General features: G+C 40.9%; 1 protein-coding gene across 1 annotated transcript in view; it reads left to right on the plus strand.

The window, feature by feature from the left end:
- Positions 1 to 7524: 7524 nt before the first annotated feature.
- Positions 7525 to 26574, plus strand: part of LOC124182751 (latrophilin Cirl) — a 237435-nt gene continuing 218385 nt past the window's right edge. Inside the window, exon 1 of the mRNA XM_046570386.1 lies at positions 7525 to 7633. The gene's annotated coding sequence lies outside the window, so the exon portion shown is untranslated. The remainder of the gene's footprint in view (positions 7634 to 26574) is intronic.

Consider the following 26574-nt stretch of genomic DNA (forward strand, 5'->3'; position numbering starts at 1 on the left):
TTTTTTTTTTTTTTTTACATTCTCATCAACGCAAGGGGAACGAGGTTAATTGAACTTTCCAGTACCGTTGAGGCTTGCGCGGTTTTAGGGTTGGCGCACAGGACAGATGAACGGTCGTTTTGAGGTGAGCGTGAGAGGATGCAGCCGACGGTGTTCGAGGCGTTAAAAATGACGACTTTAATCGCGACAGAGCTGGGGGGATGGTGTACCTACAGGGGTGGCAGTGCATCGGGGGGGGGGGGGGGGGGGGGGGTTGAGAGGAAGGAGGGTAGATTTAAAGCTGGCTAGGCACGGGGCTTAGTAATGGTTATATATAGGCGGGACGCGGCTAGAGGAGAGTTTTATGTCTATCTGACCTCCTAGAATCACCGAGAACCGTAACCGTCGATAAAGTAAAGCGTGCAGATCCCGCCGAGAAGAGGAAAGGAAAAGAAAAATAAAGAAAGAACGAGGAAAGTTGGAAGGGACGCCCGCGTAAAACTGCTCGGAAACGATCGATTTTATCTCGATAGCCGCACATCGGGGCAAATAGCGAACCGGAAATATCCTGAATACCTTCGAGACGTAAGGATTTTAAGCACGGCTCATTCGCCTCGCGGACTACTCAAACTGGAGCTTATATTTTTCTCCCGTCCGTTAACGGTTACGTCCGACGCAGGATGAATTTTTTTTCTTGTAGTTATATTCGACCCCGATGCATCTCTTACCATTTTACTACGTTGTTTACACTCCTTGAAATATTCAACATCTGTTAAAATTTTATGCGCATGTGCTACAATCTGAGAGCAACTATTTCCCAGGGTGACCAACTGCAACTGCCCTAACCTCAAAAATTTTGACGGTTGTGAATTGAGCGCAACTGCCATCGACAACTGTGAACATTTTTTAGGTTAGGGCAGTTGCAGTTGATAACTTTTAAACAGTTTAAATGGCCGACAATAAGTCACAATTTATTCGTTTTCGAATAATAACATTTTTCGTTACAATATGTAACGCTCAGAATTTTTACTATTCATTATAAAGCAGTGATCATTTTTTTGAGACTGACACACCTCAATATTCATGGTCTGAAATCCGTGGTGTGCTAAATTGGAGACATTAGTTTCGGAATAGAAGTTTCTCGTCAGTGGACAACCAAACATTGCAAGCTCAACGGAACAATTAATGAAAATAGCGATGCTATAATTCAACTCAAGGGATTTTCAAACCTGAAAAATTGATGAAGGTTAATTTTGATAAGTTTAATTGAATGTAAGCATTGACGATAAAAGTGAAATTTTTATTTATTATTACAGTAAGTTATGCATAAAACTGTTAACTTTCATGAACTCTGAAGAAGAACGTGTAGTGCCTGATAACTCAACCCCTCGCGGTTTTCCAGGAGGGACTTTCGACAGTGGGATAAATGAGGTTCATCAATAAAATTTTTCGCCTGTTGACTAGGCGAAATTCTAATCAAATTGGTCGAAAAGCGTTCGAGCCTGAGGGGTGTGAAAGTAACGCAGATGGGGTTGCAATTATACTAAGAAGCTGCAGTAGCCAGGCGCATAACAGGTTGGAGGGTAATGAAATAACGGATTGATCGATCCATCGCTGGTCTAGACAGCTCGGCGGATCGAACGGCGTCGAAATACCTGATCCTGGGGGAATTCAGGGCGAAGAGTAAAACAGAGAGGGAAGCAAGTGAAAGCGAAACAAGGGGGAGGTGGGAAAAAGAGGGAAAAGAACGATACACAGGGTATACACGGGATCGAGGAGGAATAAATGCGAACAGAATGTCTCTCGCCTGCACTCCAAACGATTAGGTACAACGAGTTTGTGTGCGCAGGTCGAAGACTCCGGTCTATCTGGCTTATTGGCTTTTTCTGTACGACTAGAACAGCACGAGATAGTGGAGCCAAAGCGACGAATGGAGAGAGAAGGAACGAGAGAAAAAGAGAGAGGAGGAGGAGGAGAAAGAGATACCGAGTGCGAGGGGCAAAAACGCAGAAGGATGATCAGGAATATGGAAAGGAGAGAATTGTTTTATGACATGGAAGAATTTGATGGAAATGTTAATACTACCAGTTGCCATGGAAGTATTGTGGGCTCCCATCCAGGGTGTATCTGCGGGAAAACGACGCTGCGTGAACGCGTTCGAGGCGAGCCATATGTGACCCTGTCCCATCCCATCCTGGATCGAGTGTCTCGTCGCGAGGGTTGACTGCCAAGGGTTCGAGTGCAATATAATTGAATAGCTGGAAGATAGAAGCATAGCCTATTCTCGCCGAGAGTCAACGACCCTGCAGAGGCGTCCATTCCCGGGCAGAATTTTCTTCGGCTTGAGACAACACAAGTAAAAAATTCTTTCTACCCCAACCACTGCTTTTCCAAGACTGTTCTTTTGTCAGAAATTCACAATCACTTGAATACGGACGGGGTTAAAATTTTGCCCAAGAGCTCGCAAATTGAGGAAACTGTTTCTCCTGCACTTCTTGAGCAGGAGAAGACACACGTCTCAAATTGTTTACATACCAACCGCTGCTTTTCCGAGTCTGTTCTTTTGGCAAAAATTCACAATGACTTGAATACGGACGGGTTTAAAGTTTCACCTAAGAGTATCGCATGTTCAGGAAGCTTCCGCTGCATCGCTGAGTCTGAGATGAAGCAAAGCACTCGACTTTGGCAGCGGCCTGGAATGAAAATTCAAAATACTATACTCGGAATCGAGCTGCTGGTGGAAAAAACCCGAATTCTTGAAGGGGAATGGATTTCTTGGTACCCTTCCAAGTCGCTCGGGGATCGCTAAATACGAGCATGAGGAATTCCGACAGCCTAGGTGTACCATGATGGCAGGGGCACGAGGAGCGGAGCTTGACGAAAGTGGTAAAGTTACTTCTGCAGGGGTGGCGGTGCCTCCGCTGTCCTCGACACAGAGTGCTTTTCATCCGAGTAAATGTAGGAGCCAAGGTAAAGCAATTTCAATTTTGTGTTACATCACCGTTGCCATATCTGTTCAGTGTGCCGTGAGTATGCCGGTGTGTGAGAGAGAGCGAGAGAGAGCCGTTCGGTACAACTTGCGGAATTTCCTCCCTCCCGACTATCTTGGAATGCATCTCATCGATCCCTTTATTACAAACTTATTCATACGCTGATTCCTATCTCATATCTATACATACCCTTTGTGTGCCAAGTTAACACGACATACACGTTACAGTCACGTGTCATCCACCCTCTGCCGAAGCAGCGGAAATGTTTATTTTCATTGGAAAAACCTTTTCTTCCTCTCCCTTGGACTCGTATTATTCATACAGCTAAGGACATGAGCTGGATGAAATAGGCATATGGTCGTCGATTTCGGGAACGTATTTTTTTCCTGAAAAGAGAAAGCCATTCCATTATATGTATATCACTATCGTCGTGTTCGGACGATTAAGAAATATTCAAAATCGTAGAACGAGCGCGAGACTCGGGTCGAGAAACTTGGGAGGGATTATCTGGTGTGAATGTATTTGTGATGTGCGTGTCTGTGAGTGTATGTGTGTGTGTGTTTGAGTTAGCTCGTCAATTATATGCACAACTACGCTTATACCAAAGTGCCAAACACTGGGCAAAGTGGAGGCCTGTATACATTATATCGCGAAGGTTTAAGGCTCTACGTCAATCGCTCGAAGCTCCCCCGTAGCTACGGGAACTGTTTTGCATTTTTATTACCCTCAAATTGACTTCTTCGCGTTTACCGAGTCCGCGCACTGATTGGGGATTCCGATTTTTAATCAACACCGACAGCCACGTTCCGTATATCCGAACGTATATAGGTGTACATCATAGAAAAGAACGGGAGGGAATAAGGACAAAAGACAAAGAGCAGAGGAACCTGGATATATCCGGAAGCATGGAAAAAATAATAAATCACACGAGCGAAGGTAGAGAGCTTTGACTGTCTCCCGATTGTGAGATATGTCGTATTCCCTCTCTCTTCATCCCCCATTTCACCTCCCCGTCTTTTTCGTCTTCATCTCTTCTGTCAGAGCAACGTCAGACTGAAACTTTTCCACCCCGTTACAGGTACGCCTTTACACGTATCCATTTCCCGCTTCCGTAAAGAATGAAAGAATCATCTCTGCGTAGCGATGAGCGTGGGAAGGAAGAAATCATCCCTCGAAACAACTTTCCTGACAATCAATCAAGGTCCCGGCACGTCGTCGCACACGCATTTCCGTCTCTCCCTCTTCATCCAGTCTTCGTCCAGTATATACTTTTCCTACTACTGCGGTTTACGTGCCTACATGTCTGTAGTTACCTAGATTACACATTATTCCTCGTACGATTGTGACCCTGTTAATTGTAAGCGTCGGTTTTACGAGCGCGAATTTACCCTCCCTCGGTTGTCTCAGTGACGTCACCTGTCTCCGTTATAGATTGATCCCAGGTCTCTGTATGCCCAGTACCGACATTTACGAGATTCTCTCATCCGGCTAGACGACGGCGAAGTTTGCCCTGCTACGCGAAACGGCTCAATCTCCTTCGGGCTATGAATTCGACCTGCGGACTATCGATCAAGTGCAATAAACACAGAATTGCATCGTGAACGGGACCGAAATTACCATCCACATCGCCCTAAGACGGAATACGGGTTCTAAATGCGAACAATTTTCATCACGAATCTTTTTACGCTTCGCAAACTTGAGACGAGACCTACTGAGAAAAACATCCGAGAAGTGATCATTTTGATGGTATGTAAAAAAACTTCAAAACAAATGAGTATTTTACGATTTTTTTTTTTCAGTATATCTTCAACAAATTTTTCCGCTCTCAAGAAATCTTCTTTTTCTCTTGCTCAGAGATTTACCGTATGGCTGAAATGATGCGAGGTTGATGGTATCAGAAGTGTATCCAATAAATCTGTCACAGTTTATTGATGAGAGTTTCGTTTTTTTTTTTTTTTTCTTCCGTTTCGTTCCTCAGCTCCGTTCAGTGCCACGCTTCCAAAGTGGCTCGACGAATGCTTATAGTCACTTTTATGGAACATCGGCGGCCCGAGGATGTCTGATGGCATAAAAATCCCTGTCGAAACTGGAGGGTAAATTTGACTCCACAAGCCCGGGACGAAGTGAGTTGAAAATAGGCGAAATCCGCTCTTCAGGCACGAGGACCATAAGATTTTTGGCAAAAGTCTGCAAAGAATTTTTCCCCGAAATTGAGGGATATATTATTATTTTGATCTTCAAAATTCTTCTTCGAGTCTCATCTTTCCTTTACAAAGGAGAAAATCATTCAATTCGCCGACAGGAGGGTAATACAGACGCTGGAAGCGTTCCTCTCTTTTGTCTTTTATCTTCCGCTTCTGCTTTAATTTCTGTCCCATTCTCACTGTGTATATTGGGGATCTCGAGATGAATCTGCAGCAGCCGATCTCCACCCCTTGGCTCTAGCATCCCCAAGGATCCTCGCGAAGAGCCGAAAATGGTGGGGGGATTTCTATTGTGGCAAAGAAAGGAGAGAGAGAGAACGGGGGGTGGATTGCTGCTCACTGTTCGCCGTTCACCGCGACTCGTTGTTCGCCTTAGCGAAGGGCAATTCACGGAAGTCCGCGATAATGTGAATCTTGATTAGTGGCGAGGAGTCCCGTCGTGCCTATCCTTTATATAGAAATATCCGCGTCTATCCCCACGAACGGATAGTCCCTCTGTTTAAACAGGGCCATCAAAAGGGCAGAATTCATATCCCTCCATGCACACCAGACGAAGGGTGAACAGTACGAGATCGGAATGCCGTTACTCCTAGGGCCAGGGCGAACGCGTCATAACCGATGAACGAACCAACGAATTAATTCATCGGAACCTCTGGACGAGGGAGATATAACCTCTCGCCTCCGAGCTCTATGGTCCGGACAGATATTCCCAGACAATGCACTTGTCCGCCCCCTGAACTCGGCTCGCTTCAGAGTAGGTTGGTACATAGATTTTTGCTGAGCCGCAAACCCCATGCGAACATTCGACTGCGAGGTCCTTTTGCTTTTGAACATCTCCAGGGTTTGCCCGAAAGGATCCCACAGGATTCTTATGGAAATTGGCTTCCGGTAAAGTCGCTGGAGTTTTAATACGCTGTAGCACAAATACTCCCGGTCGAAAGTTCTCACGGACACAAGTCACGAAAGTCAGTAGCTTCCGAGATGTAGACTTTGGAAAGGGGGCGTACGGATTTTTTGGCTATCTATGGATCAGGCGATTTTTACCAATTAACAAACGTCAAGGGGGACTTGAAATCGAGTATATCGATCAAAAACTGTACAGCCGATTCGCAGAGAATCCGCATACGCGTAAAAAACAACACAAGTCGTTTATTGCACGCGAAATCTGACGTTGCACCTCCTTTCGGTAAACCAGCGAATTCATGGACGGAATCAATCGCAGCTTTCTGTTCATCTTTGAAAATTAGCCGTGAAGTTTTTTTAGTGAATTATTTGATTTCAAGTCACTTTGGAGCCTTGTAATTCGTGCAAATCACGAAATTCATAGATGTCAAAAATACTGGACACCTTTCTTTTGAAGCCTGTATCTCGGAAACTACTGCTTTTTTGGTACTTGTGTCCATGAAAAATTTTGGTCGGGAGGATATTTACTATATACATATATAACATACTGAAAATCCAGCCAATTTCCATGAGGATTTTGCGGGGTTCTTTGGAAGGGGAAAGACGCGGCGAGAAGCGTTTACCGATGCCTCGAAGTCGCGATATCGAATCGATATATTGGTACTCAAACAAGACGCGCACTCTACCAATGTTTACATCACGTTCTCAGAGCTCGGATCGGTTCAGTGTGTGTTGATATCGTGCCCGTGACGAACGCGCGTCGCGAAGTTCTCGATATAGTGACGATTAGGGGGGATAAAGGTAAGGAGGACTATCTCCGTACATAGAAAGTGTCTATTAAATAGAGTACGATTAAAATGACGTTGCTGTAGAAAAAGTTTTCAGGTTTTATTGAGTATACGTACCTTCATTCAACTACGTTAGCAGTTGACCATGCACTTATGGCACTTTTATCAACTAATCTAGTCATTACAACTTCTGCTATACTTTGCTAATTTCCTTTGACACACTTCATTTCATCTACAACCGCCACAAGTTTAGATTGAACCCTGATTGCTTGTTAGCACCATCCTGATGACCCTTTGAACCACTACTTGTCGCTTTTTGATGGACACTTTATCAGTTGAAAACTAAACTAAAATACTTCTTTTTACCTTTACCCTCCATAGTGTCGGTATATCCTTGAGTAGATCGAATCCCGGGTATCGAATCTGTGGCTACCTTCCATTGATTCTTCGAGTGGTTATCAAGGCTTGTCACACTTCTCTTGCCGTGCTTGGATCGGGCGAGAAACACCCAACGGTACAACAAAGAGTCTCTCTTGATTATTCAAAGGTCTTGTTTACAGTGTGTATTTTAAATAGCGACGCTTAGAGAACCTTAATACTCGTTTCATTGCTAACCAAACATTGGGCTCCCTTTAAAATCGAGCCACTGTTCATCTCCGGTATTCTCTTGCGACCGTGTGTAGTGATTGTTCAGTGAATGTGAATCGCATCTCTTTGACCGGGGATCTGGTTGCGGAGGCTCAAGAATCTGGATCACCGAAGCCTAGAGGTAATCAATGCATTCATGTACATTCAGTTTCTGCTTGATTTATGTGATAAGCGTTCTCGGTGACCTTCAACAGCCGTCGATTCATCTAGACTAAACGTTTCTTCGACAGTGCTATTTGTTTACGCCTGAAATTGAATACCCCTTTGAAAATTCAATAAAAGAAACTCCGTTTCACTCGGGTGGATCGTTTGTTTGGCCTTGAGTGGCAAAAAATATTTACACCCATCGAAATGTCTGCGACAAGTTTATGAAAGCAAACAATTACTCGTAGCAAGGAATGAAGTGAATACAATATTGTAATGGATTTCTAGGAAAGTAAACAGACTCATTTACTCCGTCCGCTGACATGTACTTGACTCGTATAAATTAATGGCCTCAAAGTAATTCGTCGCAATTAAATGATAATGTGCGAAAGTTATCACGCTGCGTTTCTCGACGCGTGTATCAGTGCAAGTAGTTTCCCGTAAGCTTGAAAAATGTCTACCAGGTTTCTCAAGAAGTGTATATTCCCAATTTGTCAGATTTAATCCATACGCTGATCCCCTTAAATCGAGTAATTCTTTTCTTCCCCACCCGTCGTGACTAGTGAAAAAGGGCCTTCAGCCTCTGGGGTTAAAAGACGAAAGTTATAAGGTTGTCTTTCGGTTGGAATCAGGCAACTAAGGGCGTGTACGGCCCACTCTCAAAGAGACACAGAAGTACACTCTCGTCGACATTAGTTTCATGTTTCTTCTCGCACCTTCTTCGCGGTGCTTTTGCAGGACAAAGAGGATACCGAGTGGGTGGTTGGTTATAACTTGTCAAATATTTTACCGTCTTGGGTAGACGTAAGAGAAGCGTTGGTTATACAGGGTAGCGTTGCATTAGCAGAGAACCAATTAAGCCGCGGTGAAAGCGGCTGAGCGGAGGGTGGAAAGCAGCCATGATACACCCTAAATACATACATACGTAAATGCGTACGCAAAGTGAGCGAAAGTTGGCAGGACGCGAGCGTCGTTTCTGGAAAAAGTTTTGACAAATCTGGGCGAGCTTTCGAGAGGCGTGCACAAAGGCGTTGAGCTTTTTCAAAATCAAACTCCTCGCCTATTTCCGGTCCGGAACGTGGTGGGAGCTTTTCCTCGCACCCCAACCGCCCTCTAATGACTTGGTTGACTGATTAAGCTCGCGCTACCGCAAAATTTCGAAATAATTAATTAGCAAGCAAGTTGCGCGGAACCTTGGCCACATCTAACGACTAACGTGGTCCGCTAACGACCGTAGCGTTACCCCAACGCCCCGCATTTCATTTCCGTCCCTCTCTTTCCCCGCCGATGGCGTCCGCGATTTAACCACCCCCCAAAGAGAAGTCGAAGAAGAGATTCCGGCAATTATCATCGGGTACTCAACTCGATTGCGTTCCGATCAAACCGCCAATTCACGGCTTCCCGGAGATATTCACGTGTCGATTGAATTTCTAGTGTTCTCTGGGGCTGCCCGATCATCGCACATACCTGATCATTTTGATCCACCCCCAATTAACGGGACGGCTCAAGGGCCGAGGTTAACTTGGACTAGGTTCAACATGCGGGCCGATCGATCGGTTTTCCCGTTTGTCCCAAAAAGTTTGTTTTTGAATAAGGACGTCGCGTGTTTGGTGAGAAATAAAAAAAAAACAATCATGTTGTCGTACACCTAGAAAAAAACTTATTCCGTCGGACGGAAATTTCAATTTGTGCTAAAATCGTGAGCAACTCGATACAGAGGTAAATATAACATGTACAAGGTTCTTTCTATTTGCAGAATCCACTGAAATTGTTTGAACAACTTTCCAAGTTGTAATGGGCAAAAAATGCGAAGAAATTTTTCGCGTAACGTGATACGTACTCCCATGCCTTTCACGATAAATATTTGAGACGTTTTTATCGTGCTGGGATCTTCTGCGAAATAATTGCGCGAAGAACCATTAACAGTAGTTTACATATTCTTTCAATGGATAAAGTGGGACGTGTGTTGAGCATTTTCTTATTCGAATTCAAGAGATATTTGAGCTACAGAATTTCGTGCATGGAAGCAGTATGAATTGCTCCCCGAGAAAAACTTCCACATTTGCTGCCTGCTACCTGCACTCTGGAAGTTGTTCAAACAATTAAGTGAATCCTGTGCATGGAGGAAACCTTATACCTGTTGTGTCTGCATGAACAGTGGACTTTTTACGAATTTCGTTAACAAGCTCAAATCCGAGCAGACTGTGGTAAATTGCGTCTCTTCACTGCAAGCACGGAAATGGAATTTCTATCCGATAAAAAGACAATCTGTTTTCGTATTAAACCCTCTGCTGGCAAACATGGACGACATCGTCCACCCTGACTTTCACACGTATCGATGATTCGGGAATTTTTCAATGTTTAAAAATTACTACCGATTAACTTATCGAAAATTTCGTAATGCAAACAATCGGAATATCAAGTAGACAACTGAAACTGATTACCTAAATTTTTTATAAGATTTTTAACCTGTACAGTGTTTCTACACGGATTTGTGAAGAAATGGAATAGACATGTTTGGGCTTTTGATCCTAATTCGTCCCTGGAAAGCGGTTGGCTCTCGTGGCCAGCTCCACCCCAACAACAAATAACCAAACATCGATGAATGAAATAATTGCATGGCCCGCATAACTTCGTATCCGTTTTCAGTGAATCAAAATGTTAATTGACTGAGATCGCTGAAATCGTGTATCCATCTATTCCCACTGTGATTTCCTAGACCTTGTATCGTGAAACCGGAAATACACAAAGACCAGAGTCGATACCCACTTAACGGAAAGCGTAATTAGGTAGTCGAGTGGCAGATATAACAAAAGTGCGCGAAGTGTAGAACCATTATTGGGTCCTGCATCGAGATGCAATGGAATTACCCGCTGCATCTACCATACTTCGAACCTGGAGTATACGCGACCTATATTTCAGCAAGACATCACCTTACCTCGTATACCTTATGTAGCCGCAACTCGACTCGCTTCGACTTCAGGAATACGTTCTGGTGAACGGAGCCGTACCGGTCCTTGATGGAAATTCTAAATGGCTTTTCCCGCAGTCAAACACTTCGGGTTTTCTGCACAGGGTGAGTAGCTGGGAATGACGGGGTGATTCGAGAGAGCAGAGTTCAAGGATCGATCGCATTCGAGATGCAGCGTCGATTCTGCATGATACAATTCCAATTCGAACAAATTGAAATAATGTTTCTTCGAGATCGAGTCTTGCGGCCTGAAGGCGACGGATTCTTTTCAATGGGATCGCGAACCTGGGCACATGATCAAATTTCGACGCAATGCTTCGAACTCCGGACTCGGAACGAAAACCGGACGGTCGAATGTCTGTGATGTCAAAGGGCCAGAAGGCCACACGTCCTCTCCACATGGTTATCGATCAAAGTCGGGGGTTTCGCACTCGCAATTTAAGACGCCAAACCCGGAGTGGTCTGCACTTAACCGGATTTCCCCCAAATCTACGCTCGGGTGCCTTTGCCCAGGGTAATGGACTTCTGCCTGGGATGAATTTGCCGTAGTTTCTGTATCAAATGCACCGGCGCTCAAGCCTCAAACCCGGGAAACAACGGTCGGTGGCTTTTAATTGACAGATTCAAAGATCGCCTTCGGAAAACTTGACTGACGATAAGAGAGGGGGGGAGGAAAATCAGAAACGGGGGAGAATCAATGCTCGCACAAAACCAATGGAAGGAAAACAGAAGAGCCATTCGCTTGGAAATCGAATCCATGATTGCAATTCATTGACTTGGATTTCGAGTGATAACTTGTCAAGTGATTTTCATTGATTTCCAATGTTTTCCTATAGTTCTATATGGTTTCAAAGGATTTTTTTACGTTGAAATAGAATCACAAAAAGTTACAACAGATCATGGTGGATAGGTTACAATCTTGAAGAATCATTAGAAAACAACGGAAGCTCGCAATAAGGTGGAAATCGATGTAAAGATCACTCGAAATTGATGTTACTGGATCGAAACGATCTGATGCTTATAGCAAGACTCAAGACAACCATTTTCGTGACTTTCAACACTTGGCAGGCGACTTTTTCAGCAAACTATCATATGATTTCAAGTATACTTGGCAATAACTTTCAAGAACGTCAGTCATTTCGATTCAATACCCGTGACTTCAAACAACATTCAAGTCATTCGAGTACCCTTTCATCGCAACTTCGCTCCCAACTGTTAAACGTATAACCTCCTTGAGCGAACCGGCAAACAAAACAATGTGGGTAGTGGAAAAGAGTTCTTCTGGTAGCTGAAGAACAATTGGGGCAGGTTGTAAGATATGTATACACTTGTTATCCTTGTGGGATCTGGCGAGTCGGAAAGACGATACCTACTTGCGAGGGCATGTCGCGGAAGGATATCGGTGGGTATATCACAACCTGCTACATAGTAGCGATCACCGGTTTGTGTCAGCCGAAGGCGGGCCTAAAGGGCCGACAGGTAAACCGACTCCGCAGGTTTATTCGAGCTAGGATGTACATTCCTTGGTCGTGTTCAAGGTGCCACCTACATGGTTGCACCTTCATCGCTTTCGGCGAGTGCCGAGTTGAAACTACTCTAGCGTCCGAGACGTGGCCAGGAAAACGTAAAGTGACGGGATCACTTGTCCGAACGACTTACTCATCTCGCTCCCATGATCCTCTATTTTTCTTGTACCCTCGCGATCCCCTCGGCCTCCCACCGCCTCTTTTGCTTCTTCTTCTTCTTCTTCTTCTTCTTGGTCCCTAGGCTTTTGTTTTAGCTGCAGAAAGTGCTCCCCGTTCCAGTCCCTCGTTTCATTTCGTTCGTATCAGGTTACACCGTTTGAGCTAAGGTGAAAACCCGCCCCCGACCTTTGACCGCCAAGGTGAAAACGGTTCGAGGATCATGGGATCGTTTCGCGTCTCGTTCACACCGCGGGAATTCAAATCACCCATCTCGATCTCGCACCCATTCATTGTTCATGATTTTACAACCGAGACCTTACCGATTTCGATAAATTTTATCGACTCATAGATGCAGATTCTTCTCTGAAAAGCAATCGTTCGAATTGCATTAACCCGAAAAGATTGAGTTCTCTTAGGGAAATGGTTATTGCACGTTGGATGGTTTGTCAAAATAGACACTGATTGTGGTAAATCTGACTGTGACTGTCCGATGACAGTGCGAGTCGGCATGAATCGTATAATAGTTGGAGGATCGCATGCCTTTCCTCGTTACTCCTTCCTCCTATTTTATTATTACCGTTTCTTTCTTCCTCTTTCTCTCTCTCTCTCTCTCTCTCTTCTCCGCACTGCACAGTGAATATGAATAACGACGATTATTCTGCGTGACTTGGCCTATCAAAATGGCAAACAATGACCCTTTTAGGGTATAAATAAATTAGTAAGAAACCGCGCGTTCGCCCCGCTTTTAACCCGCCCAGGTTTTTCACTGAAATATGAAACATAATCATTCTTCCACGTCTGTGTTTTGCCTGTACGTTATACCCATACGTGTTTGTACATGTTCGTATGCATGTATTCGCGTTATTACACTATACGAGCTCTAGGGAAAAGGAGAGGAAAAAAATACACCGAGCGTGTTGTGACATATTAATTCTCTCTGCTGTATACAATATACATATATAAAACACATACGCGTATGTATAATAAAGTCGATTTACGAACGCGCGGAACTTTTTCACGTGTGTAATATTATGGGAATATAACCATACGCCTTATAATATACCTGAACATACAATGCTATTTTCGCGGTGAGAAAGGATTAGCGTTACGACCTCAGTCGTGCCAAGTTAGTGCTTTAAAATCAAAAAAAAATTATAATTAGTGGAAGAAGCAGAAAAAAAAGAAAAATGAAAAATCTGCACTTTGACAAACCCGTGTTATTATCTCAACACCTAATTTTGACTAGGCTTTCGCATGCACGCAGAGTAATATTTTCTCCTGCTCATGAACGTAGTGAGCGGTGCGTGGGTGTGCGGATATAATATTTTATGGCATATACCTTACACACCCTGTGCCTGTACCGAAGAGAAGGAAACCCTGTACAGTCGACGTACAGGTAGCTCCGACGTATTGCTTCATTGCTTCCAATCACGACACATTTGCATCTGTTACCCGGGTTATTTTTTCCCACGAAGGAGTAGAGAGAAACAAAAAAAGAAACGAAGTAAGAAAGAAAGTAAAAGAAAAATTCAGCCTTCGCAAAAAGTCGGTTGATCGTACGGCACAGCGAGTGGTCTGCAATGAGCAAGATATTAAGAAACTAGGAGAAACGATCGGAAGAAAAAGTTTTTTCATTCTCTGTTAGACTTACAGCTAATGAACGAATAGTGAAGTTGCAAAAACATCGGTCGAGGTGAAATATCGAGAACCAAAAAAGAAACAAGAATCAGTCGAAAAGCGAAAGACCATTCACTTACGGTTCACGGCATAAATGACTTCAATCGTTTACAAAGATTTCAAAATGATTCCAAACAGTTTTAAACTGATTTCGAAATGTTTTGAACAATTTAAATTCGATTTTAAACGGTTTTGGCCGGTTCTAAAATTATTACGGACAGTTTCAAACTCATTTAAACATGCTTTAAACGATTTCAAAGTGGTTTTAAGTCATTGAAGAATTACGACAGACCTTTCCAAACAGATTTCAAGAAGTTTCAAACCATTTCAAAGTGGTTTGGAGTGGTTTCAACTCGATGAAGAATTACGACAGACGATTTCAAACAGTTTTCGACAAGTTTCAAAGCATTTAAAAGTGGTTTCGAGTAGTTTCAAATCATTTAAAAGTTGTTTCGAGTAGTTTCAAATCGACGAAGAATTACGACAGACGGTTTCAAACAGATTTCGCGAAGTTTCAAACAATTTCTGGATAATTTCAAGCGATTTTAAATGATTACGGACAGTTTTAAACGATTTCTAAGTAGTTTCGACCAATTCCAATTACTTCCAACCAGATTTCAAGCTAATGCAACATCATTTCAAACGAATTCATTCGATTTCTGAGCCACTGTATTCACAAGTAGGTACCCTGCTTGAATTGCTCGAGTCAACAGCCTATCGTGGACAAAATTAGAGGAACCAAACCGTTGTCGGTGTTTCTTATACTCGCACGATCCGGTTCGCGCAACACCCTGTTATTCGATGGTCGTGTCGTGGTCGTGCAAGCTTGGGTTGAGAAATCAGTATAGACTCGGTGGTCGGTTTCACGGTCTAATATATATATATATATATTATATATATATACATATCGTATACGTGTACATGTATAAGCACGTAGGTACGCACGTACACGACGGAGGGTTACAAATTAAAATGGAGGTCGTACACGGTAAATTTAAAAACAAGCCCTAATTACCCCCAGAAACACGGACTCTGCACGCATACGGGAGTGAAAATGGTGCGAGTGGCAGTTTGGTGTTGGCTTTGAGGGTTGTGTTTGCACGCGTCCGAAACGCACACACGCGCGTTACTCGGACCTCTGCAGCTCAGCCTTTGCCTGTAATACCTGCCACCGGGGCAAGTGGAAAACGCCGCCACACGATGACGACGACGACGACGTCGACGACCCGCCCCGCGTTTTGATATTCATGTTTCCAGATTATTTACGACGCGGTGTACAAGATCATGCACGCGTCGCGTATATTATAAAAACTCAACCCCCTTCCACCACCAGTAAACCATCGTCAACCCCCGGCGAAGGCTCACGCGCACCTCTGGTACTGGATACGCAGAAAACTGGTCAACTTGTAAGTCTGCGGTTAAACCTGCACCTGCGAACGTCAATGTATAAGGTATAATACATACCGCCGTTTCAGGTGCCGTAGGGAAAATATATTCCCACCCCTTTACCACCCTCGTTTTATAACCTTTCAGGTTAAGAATAGCTCCGGACTTATTAGTCACGGGGTTTGTACAAATTGTGTATGAACCCAAATTTTTTTTTCAACTCTGCGAGAGATTCAATTATTGATCATCCATGACGTTTTTTGGAATACAGGATGCTGTTTTGACGAATTTTTACCGATTTTGAAGTTTATCTTGAGCGACGGAAGAACACCAGATTCTGTATATGCATTTTTTTTTTTTAGCGAGAGAGAGGGAGAGAGAGAGAGAGAAATTTCGAAAGAGAAAAGTCAGCTCCATTTAAAAGTTATTCGACATTGAAATTACTTTTGAATACAATTTCAATGTCGAATAACTTTTGAAGGAGTGAATTTCATGAAAAATGTTAAGAGACCTTTTTTTGTAGAGCATCAAATTTCCCACAAAAATAATCGTTTGATCTATGAAAATATTGATTTTTCTGGTAATTACAAAAATGAAAAATTCAAACAAAAATTTGAAAAAACAAATCAATGTTTAAGTCACGATTACAAGGAAACGGCTCGATCTACGTCAATTTAGTAAGAGAGCTTTTTTGTAGGAAATTTAATTTCCTTCAAAAATATGGATTGATAAAATTTTTCAGATTGATAATTGACGGATTTTGGGTGAAAAAATGCGGTAACTGTTAAAAAATCAATAGCTGTAACGATACACCCCTTAATATTAATATCAAGGGCTCAAACTTTCAGGATAATTTTTATCTGTCGTAATGAACAATGTTTTTACAGTACCATTAAAAAAAAAAATCTTCGTTTTTTTTGGCCCAGTCTAGTACACAGTAATTGTGCGCGCATACGTACTTATATCTGCGATAGACGAATACGCGCACATCTTTATACATGTATACATATATACGTATGACACAAAGTTTGAGGGTACAATATTCGCCCCGCGGCGTTGGCGGCGCCCCCGCCCCCGTGTCAAAATAGAGTCGAGGGGTTGAAGAAAGGGCGGCGTGTAGGGGGGCAGATAGACGTCGGCCGTCGTGCTCGGGGGGTGTGGCAGAGACACGCGTTCTACGCATAATTCATGTGTTCGCGAGGAGTAACACCGCAGCCAGTGTGTTTCGGGCCTGCGAACGCGATGCCGATAAGCCTGTAAACACCTACGCACACTGCAAAGCCTCTCTGTGAGTCGCGCAGCCACGAACCGAGTGAATTACTTACCCTTCGACAGTATACATGGCGAAAAGTCACTCACTCTCTCTCTCTCTCTCTCAAAACTCAAAAATTAAATTTTAAGCAAGCCTCACATGCGGAGTATAGCTGTAGTTATAGCTGTATGTTTGAATATTTGGGATTGTATCACTTTTGTATTTTGCATTTTTGTACTTTTTCAATATCTTATTTTAACTTCTTAAATTTTTATCCTGGCAACTAACCTTTATTTTTATTTTTATCGATGTATCCTATGTTTTGGTACGTTTCTTTTTTCTTATTTTTTTTTTTCTTCTTTTTTTCTACTCTTGTTTTGTTTATCTTTCTTACGTATACTTGTTGCATAGTCCTTAGGGAATCGCAGCGTCCCAGGACTTATAATAAACCCGTTTCTCTCTCTCTTTTTGTCTTTTTATGGGTTTATAATTATTATTCTATTATTTCTGTCTTTACTTTTGATTAGTATTATTTTACTTCCTGTCAAGTCTCCGCTCGCTATGTTATTTTGATGTTGCTATCGTTGACTTTTTTTGTTTTTTGTTATCCTGATTCAGCTTTTGTTTTTCCTCTATTATTATTCTAAATAATTAACCTCAGGTTATCGTTGATTTATTGTAAGTTATGCCTGTGATCTTTAGGGAGTTACACTCCAGGATCAAATAAATGTACTTTCTCTCTCTCTCTCTCTCTCTCTCTTTGTCTCTATCTATATCTTTCTCCCTTCAGCTGCTTCGCAAAATCCTCGATCATGCGATGAATTATGAATTTTATCCCGCTGTGGGCTTGTTCACTTTCTTCTTTCTCCTTTATCTTCTTGTTCTTCTTGTTCTTCCCATGTGAATCATTAGTTGATCGAAACGGTAACCGCTCACAATCGTATAGCGATAATTCAATTGATTGTTAACAATTATTATCTGATCTAAACAAAGTGTAAATTTATTCAATGACAGTGTTTGGATGCGTCGTGGAAGAGAATATGAAACGGAGTTTTTATAATCGAAGGAAGGATACACGAGAAACTTTGTCGGTGAATCGATCTGAAAGTCGAAATCAAGCTTCGGAACGATATTTACAAAACTGAGAAACTAACGATGATCTAACTCAAATTTATACTGTTATTACTTGTTACATACGTTTTAATCGATATACTAAAAATTAGCTGTGATATTTACAGCCTCATTAATTAAGCAACTCGATGTATCACTTCTAACAGATTCTGGATCTCGAACCTCAATACTCCAGCTTTGATATACCGTCAAAATTGCCGTTCCATATCCTTCGATACCGCTTGTGTTTCATTCGATTATCGTCCGAATCGTTCCACCTCAGAAAAGACAAAAATGTCTATACTAACTATGAATTCAAAATTTTTAGTCTATATTTTGGAATCGAATTTTCACATTTTACTTCCTCCGTCAGAGTCACCGTTTTGCATCAACCTAAACAAGAGTACAAAATTTGATCACGGTGACATTCAGTCTCTCCTTACATCGAAACTGATCATCAGGTACTTTAACCCAACTAAACCCAACTCCGAGTTAGACGAAGTGTTTATAAATAGAATGTGAACGAATATCCAGTCTCAGAGTCTAATCCGAGGGTGCAGAGAGGCCATAGAATGTATACACAATAAGAGTATAGAAGGAAAGATGTGGATAGGTAGACGGGGATGGGGGATGGGAACAAACTATACGAAATCCACTTAGATAAGTAAATGACTTTGTTAATTAGATTTGTCGAGAGTATAATAGGAAGCGTGAGAGAATGGTAGAGAGAGAGAGAGAGAGAGAGGGAGAGAGAGCACATTACAATCCTGGTGAACTCCTCCTCGAGTACCTTCATACCGAGGTCGTTGTGCACCTCTGTGAATGTGGAGTAGATATACCCAACCGGTGGTGGAGGAGTTGGTTATACAGTAGGTATAGGTAGTCCAGATACCGAGGCGATACGAGGAGGGCAGCTGCATTGTTAATCTAACAACCAACGGCGTATTAAACGGTATACAACTGTGCACGTTTAGGTACAGATCCATGCCAGGTATGCTCTTTGTTTCTCCGGCACCGTTGATGCGACATATACCGAGGTAGATGGGTACCAAGGGTATGTGCTCAAACCGTGCCACACGTACCTCTACCTCCGAGTTGTCAAGTGGTCGTAAAGCTTCTGCAGGCCTTCACGTTCGCGGAAACGGGCCACGTTGTTTATTGAACGGGTTTTCAATTTTTTTTTTTTTTATAGTATGCGCTTTTGGCTTCTCGAATTGTCGACCTTCCGGTGGATAAGTCAACGTAAAGAGTGGAAGTTTGTTTCGATTTGGCGAACGTTGGGCGAAATCGAGTCAAGCAGATCCGTGACAAGCCATAGAGACGTAACTAATTCCTTGACAAGAAATTGTCCTGGTTTGAAATTTGACGTCAAGTACGTTAGATGGTCTAAAATCTTACCTATTTTTAGGAGTTTATTTTTTGTTTATTTATTATTTTTTTTTTTTTTTCAAGAAAATGAAAACACTTGGAGCAATTTGAGTTGGAGGGCTTTGTTATTTACAGTTTCGAGAACGTTTTGGAATTTTTTTTTTTTTTTTTTTAATGCAATTAATAACAAAATGGCGGCATGGCGTATGTAAGTAGCGAACGACTCCGACATCGAGGACTTTTGCGGTAGTGCATCTCCTGACATTACTGTTCAACTTGTAACGTATGGAAGAATATTTTTAAGTTAAAAACAGCTTTTCCGGGTCGAGCTGTAACTGAAAGTATGAGAAAAAAATTTCGTATGTACACGATTATGAACAAAAAATTGTGAAAAAAATTTTTATAAACAAGTTTTGGGATTGAAATGCCAAAATCTGGCTACGGGCTAGAATCGATAAACAAGTTTTAAAGATTGTGTCAAAATTGCAAGTCGATCGGATGAAAATTGACCGAGGAATCCGCGCCACCGGATTAAAAACGCGGTAGTTCTCTACTTATATGCGCCATGCCGCCGTTTTGTCATTAATTTCAATGAAAAAATTATAAAAAGTTGTTGAAACTGTAAATAATAAAGTCCTCAAACTCAAATTGCTCCAAGTGTCTTGATTTTCATTAAAAAAAAAGAAACAAACTCCTAAGAATAGATGTGATTTTAGACCATTCAAGCTGTAGCTTGGTTGAGAAACACAAACTGTCCAGAAAAATCGCGCCAAGTTTTCACAAGCTTATCAATGCACTTGATAGCGAATTTCAAACCAGGACAATTTCTTGTTAAGGATTTTGTTACGTCGCTAGAGATCCGCTTCGCTTGTTCACCAAATCAAAATGAATTTACACTCCTTGCGTGAACTTTTCACCATTTTTTCCATGAACATCACCATAATATTTCATAAAATCCGAAATATCGTTCCGGTTCCCACAAAATCAAGCTTCATGAAAAAAAAAAAAAAAAAAAAACACTCTTCTTCCTTCCGTTAATCACATGGAAGAAAACAAACTTCGCCATCTAGAATCGAGACTAAAAATTCGTGTTGACCGGTGTAATCGGTGTAAAAAGTTATGTCTGCAGGATAGTCGTGAAGCTTGCACATTGAAAAGAATCTCGCCATCCAGATATCTTTGAACTTGTTCCTCGGAGGAATTCCTTTGGACAAAGATCGCAGGTTACTCGCGGTGCGCTACCTCACTCAAAAAGTGAAAGAAAAACGGACAAAAAAAAAAAAAAAAAAAGAAAAGGAAAGAAACAAAAGCAACACACGTATAACCAGATCTCCTAATTGACCATTTGAACCCGGACCGCAGAGTTAACATAGTCGTATAACGGCGGTCAGTTAAGATTTCAAAGTATCATGTTTCCCTGTTTTTTGATTTTATCGCTATCGCGGCAGCGTCCCTTACCATCCACCACGATGCCTACCTCCGGCATCGTCGAGCCTCCGTCGCTTCGTTTCTCGGCTGTTGACGCATCTCGGTTTCTCGGGCATGGAGTTATTTTTGTAATACCTCTCTCTCTACCTCTTTCTCTCTCTCTCTCTCTCTCCAACTAGAGCCCGATCGTACGACACGCGTTTCTCAGAACAAACCGCCTCCGGAATAGCGAAAAATTTTTGCAAAAACGTCCCGGTTCCAAGACTCGGTTCCAGGATTGGACTCGGCGAAGTCTCTGAGCCCGAAATCACATGTTCGCAGAACTTTTGTGAGGTCTCTATCTTTTCTTTGTAATTATTCACTCCCCGCACCGAACAAAATCTCAAAGCTCACACCACCGAGTGTAATTTTTGTACCTAATTACGATTTGTATAGAGGGAGGATCGGTTCTGCAGAGATCGGTTCTACAGAAATCAGTTCTGCAGGTCAAATGTTCTACAGAATATGTTCCGCAGACTCGTTTTTACAGGAATATTTTTTTACAATATATTTTCCTGCAGAAAGGAACTCGAGATTCACATCGGAATTAATTCCGCGTGAATTATTCTACAGGAATATTGTTCTACAAAATATCTTTCGACGTGTTATTTTTTTACAAAATATTTTTCTACAGATTATTTACCGACAGAAAAGAATTCGAGATTCATATCAGAAATAATCCCGCATGAATTGTATAGAAACATGTAGAAAAACATTCTGTAGAACAATTCTCCTGTAGAATAATTCACGCAGGGTTATTTCTAACGTGAATCTCGAATTCCTTTTCTGCAGTTAAATATTTCCGTAGAAACAAGTCTGTGGAACATATTTTGCGGAACATTTTCTACGTAGAACCGATTTCTGCAGTATCGAACCGCATTCTCACTCTACAGTCGTTGACTGTTTTTATTTTTCAACATAACTCCGTTCGTTAATTTAACATTATCCATTCTACCAAAAATCTCTGGTAAGTGTAAGAGAAAAAGTCAAATGTCAAAATTCTGCTCAGCGCAATCTTCCTGAGGAGTTTATCCGTCCCAACTAGAATTTATTACAATCTGTTCACCCGGTGAAACGGGTACTCAAAAGCTGTAAGCGTGCTTTGCCGAATGCTTTGAAGAACGAGAGAAAGAGAGGAAGAGAAGTACGTAAACGTTTTAAACCACTAGTCGTTTAGGGTTGCGTTAAGCGAAACAGTCGTTAGACTACAGCAAAGGATCTATTAAGTTCGTTCTACGAAAGCTCGAGGGTAAAGCGGAAGAAAAAAACCGTTATAAAAGACGAAAGAAAACAAAGCGAAAGGGAAAGTCTCGGTGTTGGTATCTACATAAGGGGTGAGAGGGCTTAAAAGAGGGGGAAAAAGAAGACGCAAATACTCGAAACGATGCAAATGAATTTCACATTCATGTGGAACGATGCGGTGTTTTCCATTAAGAGTCGTTGGTTCTTCCTTCTAATGCAGTCATCCTTCATATATTCCACTCTCCTCACTTTTCCCCTCTTCGTCAAATAATTTCCTCCACTTCTATTCACACCATTGCGGCGTTATTTTTTTTTTTTTTTTATTATTTATTTAGGTTATATATATTTTTTTTTCCTCTGCTTACGAGTAGGTAGGTAGAAACGTACGATTTGTTCTTTTTTTTTTTTCTTCTTTTTTTGTTTTTTATTATCGTTCCGTTGCTGGGTTTCGAGTGCCTGCTTTGCTCCCAGGTTACGCGCAGGATTTATGCGTATTAAATATAGCAGCTTTTAACCGCAGACCCCTTATGTTATATCCCAAACGTGTGTGGGTAATAGGTATAGGTGCATATCTCTCAGAGGGTAGAATATTTATGCGCATTTAGACAGTTTATTTCCTCCATCTTCGGTATTTATTTTTATTTTTCATTTCACCGTTTTTTTTTTCTTTTTCTTTTTTTTTTCTCACCACCGGATTATTTTTCTTCTCCGTCGGTGATCTCGCACTTTTCAGATCTTCCTCTTTCACTCTTTCGTCAACGTTTTCATTACAAGCTTTTATCTTGTAGTAATTAACTCGGAACATTTAAAAGCGTTCTTTAATTAATTAATATAGTGACACGATTATCGTCTTTTTCATCTTCTTTCTTCTTTGTTGCATTTTTTTGTTTTTTTTTTCAACCGCAGCGTTATTTTTTACACTGAAAATAATTTCCCCAATCTCGTTGGCTATCGTATATACCCTTTGTTGAGAATTCAAGGGTCAGAGTAAGACGCACCCTGCACATGTCAAATACGTATCGATCAACCTGCGCGCAGCTGAACAGATCGAAATAGAAACCAGAGAAGCGGTAGGCATGGAGAGGCAATAAAAACGATTCTTATCAAATCTATAAGTCTATCGCAGCTGGCTGCCTGGACTGGATAAAACATTCCATTTGTCCTTCGTCACTCGCGTCAAGAAACAAGGCTTGAATGGAAAATCCAGTTCACAGTTAAAATCGGACAGAATCTGATATAAAGTGAAACTGCAGTGAATATCAAACCCGGTTGAAATCAAATCCTAGCTCAATAAAAAGCGGTTTCTAATAATTTTCAAATTCGATCAGAATCCGTATTCAAACTGAAACCAAGTTCAAGGTTATCGAATTGAAATATAGTTGAAATCAAGTTCTAGATCAATCAATTCAAATTAATTACTAATAAATTTCAAATTTCGGGATGGATCAAGATCAAGTTCGAAGTCGATTTAGATTCATATTCAAACGGAAACCAAGTTCAAAGTTGTTGACTCGAAACTTATTTGAAATCAACCCTTAGCTAAATTAATTATCATTGATTTTTCGTAAAGTTCAAATTCAGGGATGGATCAAGATCAAGTTCAAAGTCGATCTAGATCCATATTTAAACCGAAATCAAGTTTTAAGTTATATTGAAGTGAAACTTGGTTGAAATAAAGCCGTAGCTCAATTAGTTAAAATTAATACTTCATAAAGTTCAAATTCAGGAATGGATCAAGATCAAGTTCAAAGTCGATCTAGATCCATATTTAAACCGAAATCAAGTTTTAAGTTATATTGAAGTGAAACTTGGTTGAAATAAAGCCGTAGCTCAATTAGTTAAAATTAATACTTCATAAAGTTCAAATTCAGGAATGGATCAAGATCAAGTTCAAAGTCGATCTAGATCCATATTTAAACCGAAATCAAGTTTTAAGTTATATTGAAGTGAAACTTGGTTGAAATAAAGCCGTAGCTCAATTAGTTAAAATTAATACTTCATAAAGTTCAAATTCAGGAATGGATCAAGATCAAGTTCAAAGTCGATCTAGATCCATATTTAAACCAAAATCAAGTTTTAAGTTATATTGAAGTGAAACTTGGTTGAAATAAAGCCGTAGCTCAATTAGTTAAAATTAATACTTCATAAAGTTCAAATTCAGGAATGGATCAAGATCAAGTTCAAAGTCGATCTAGATCAATATTGATACCGAAATCAAGTTCGAAGTTATCGAATTGAAACTTAGTTGAAATCAAGCCGTAGCTCAATTAATTAAAATTGATTTTCAATTAAAGTTCAAATTGAGGAATAGATCACGATCAAGTTGAAAGTCGATTTAATTGGAATTCAAGTTCCACCATAAAATTGGTAATCAAGTTCGATATTGAAATGAAAATAAAAAATGAATTTTAACCAAGTTCAAAATCTCAAATCAAACTTGAATCGAAATTTAAGCTCTGATTCGACTACTGTCAAAAATACATTCGAAACACCTGGTCAAAGTGAACCAAGTATTGATTCAATTGTGCAAATTGAATATCAGCCGATCAGTCAGCCGGAAATTTATTACTAGTTTGAGTGATGTACATAAAACCCGGTTATGACCTATTTGAAATATATGTGCATATACACGTTGCGCACAGTTGCATGTACCTACTAAAGTACTACCAACGTTACGGCACTTGATCGAGAGTCACTTTTTCGAGCTTACACTTGACTTCGGTCGAGTGCATACGCAACAGAAGCGGCTTCGCGGTCGCCGAAGTCAACAATCGTGACACATAGCAGTTTGCCGCTTCTACGGATCTGCCGATCTGCGGATTCGAACCTCGTAAATCCGCCAAAGTATCGACGACGCTTTTGTAAAACCAATTAGGACGACGTACCTGCTAGTCCGGAACAACCCATCGACCTTTCGCCGATTGGTACGCGCCGCTGCTTCCGAAGTTCGTAATTTTGTTCGAGTGTTTCCAAGCTGCACTGTGAAATGAGCGTGGAAATATCGGGAATTCAATTTTACGGAAAGTCATTGGAAGAATTCAGGAAGGGGGTGAAAATTTGCGAGGAGGATCGGAGAATCGAATTAAGTCACGATAGAGAATTTTCTGCAAATAATATCCGAAGGATCTGGTTTACAGAGTTACAAAAAAGACCTTCAATTCCACCTTTCTTTTTGCAGTTATTTTATTTATTAAAACACTTTTTTCGTAACAATTGCCGAGTTTTTTTGGTTCCACGTGGTCACTAAACTCTTTGGAAGTCTAAAAAAAATGTGAAATTTCGTTATTTATGTACTACAATGATCGAAATTCGTACTTATTCACGAGAAAAAACATCTTCTGCTAATATACCATGTAAATCCAGATGCTAACTCTTACACAAACTTTATACATACCAAAAAATTGTACAGAATTTTTTCAAAATTATTCTTATTGTTTTTGTTTGTCCGCCATATTGGATCAGCTATTTTGAATTAACGAATTTCGAGTTCAGATTCGTAATCAGCGGTCCCAAAAGCTCGCGCGTGACAAAATTTCAAGTGAAGCGCATGTAAGAAAAAATGTATGAACGAAAAGTTAACATTTCGTCTAACTTGTTTTCGGTCCAAAGCAAAATGCGAGTTCACTTCTACACGAATGATGCGACAATGACTGGCGTTGCAGTTGACGTGAGAAAATGGAACGCGTTGTCACATAATTCGTATAGAATCTAACTCGCAGTTTGTTTCGGGCCTAAAACAAGTTAGACAAAAGGTTAAGGCACTTGTACAAATTATTGTATCTGCATGTTTTGATTTTTTTATGATATGTTTCGAGTTTACACGCTTTAAACGGACTTTCGGATTTTACAAAAATTTGACATCGCGACTCTTCTACTCTATAACTTTTCGATATTTTCATCCTCACCCTTAATCAAGATCCCAATGAGAACGAAATACGAGGGCAGAAAAATTCTGCGACACTTATCAGGGGTTACTCGAATATATATTGTATGCGAACTTTTCACCCCTGTCATTCGAATGATAATTCTCCGACTCGTATTCCGCACCCCCATCTATGGAAAGTAAAATTTTATGATCCTCTTATCCTTGCCATGAAAATCTGCAGTGTCATAGACTATGTGAGCATTTCCAATACACTTTTGGTTAATAATTCATGAACCTGAGGAATTCAGTGACTCATATACTCGTCTCGAATAATTCACAAGTGCAGGAACGCTGAGGATGATAGGTTTGCTGGTTTCTCTTCGTTCTTCGACGATGTTACCTATATAATAATATAAACGAATCATCAACTCCCCTTAAAAAGTTGAAAAGATGTTAAAAGCAACAGAAAACATTCGCGAATTTCGCAAAATATCAAAGTTTTCTGGAGAATTTCGTGAGTCGAAAAATTCCAACAAAATCTGTGAAAATTCTCTCTCATACTATTTTCACAACTGACGCAATATCGTTTGTTAGAAATAATTTTTTAACAAAAAGTTTTCATTACAAATCGTCCAAAAACAGTTCGTGAACTTTAAGGAGATGTGAAAAGTACGGCACCGGCAATATTGAAAAAAAAAAAAAAATTTCCCAACAACCTTGAAAGCAATATCTTTATCCAATTGAACTTTGACCTGCAGCGCGAGATTGGATTGAATCTTCGAAAAAAAAAAAAAAAAAAAAAAACGAGCTCCAACTCATTTGATGGAAAATTTGTGAGGTAATTTAAGAACAACAAGAACAATAAAACTATAAATGTATTATAGATTACTTATCC

The sequence above is a fragment of the Neodiprion fabricii genome, chromosome 5, assembly GCF_021155785.1.
Source record: "Neodiprion fabricii isolate iyNeoFabr1 chromosome 5, iyNeoFabr1.1, whole genome shotgun sequence".
Lineage (NCBI taxonomy): Eukaryota > Metazoa > Arthropoda > Insecta > Hymenoptera > Diprionidae > Neodiprion > Neodiprion fabricii.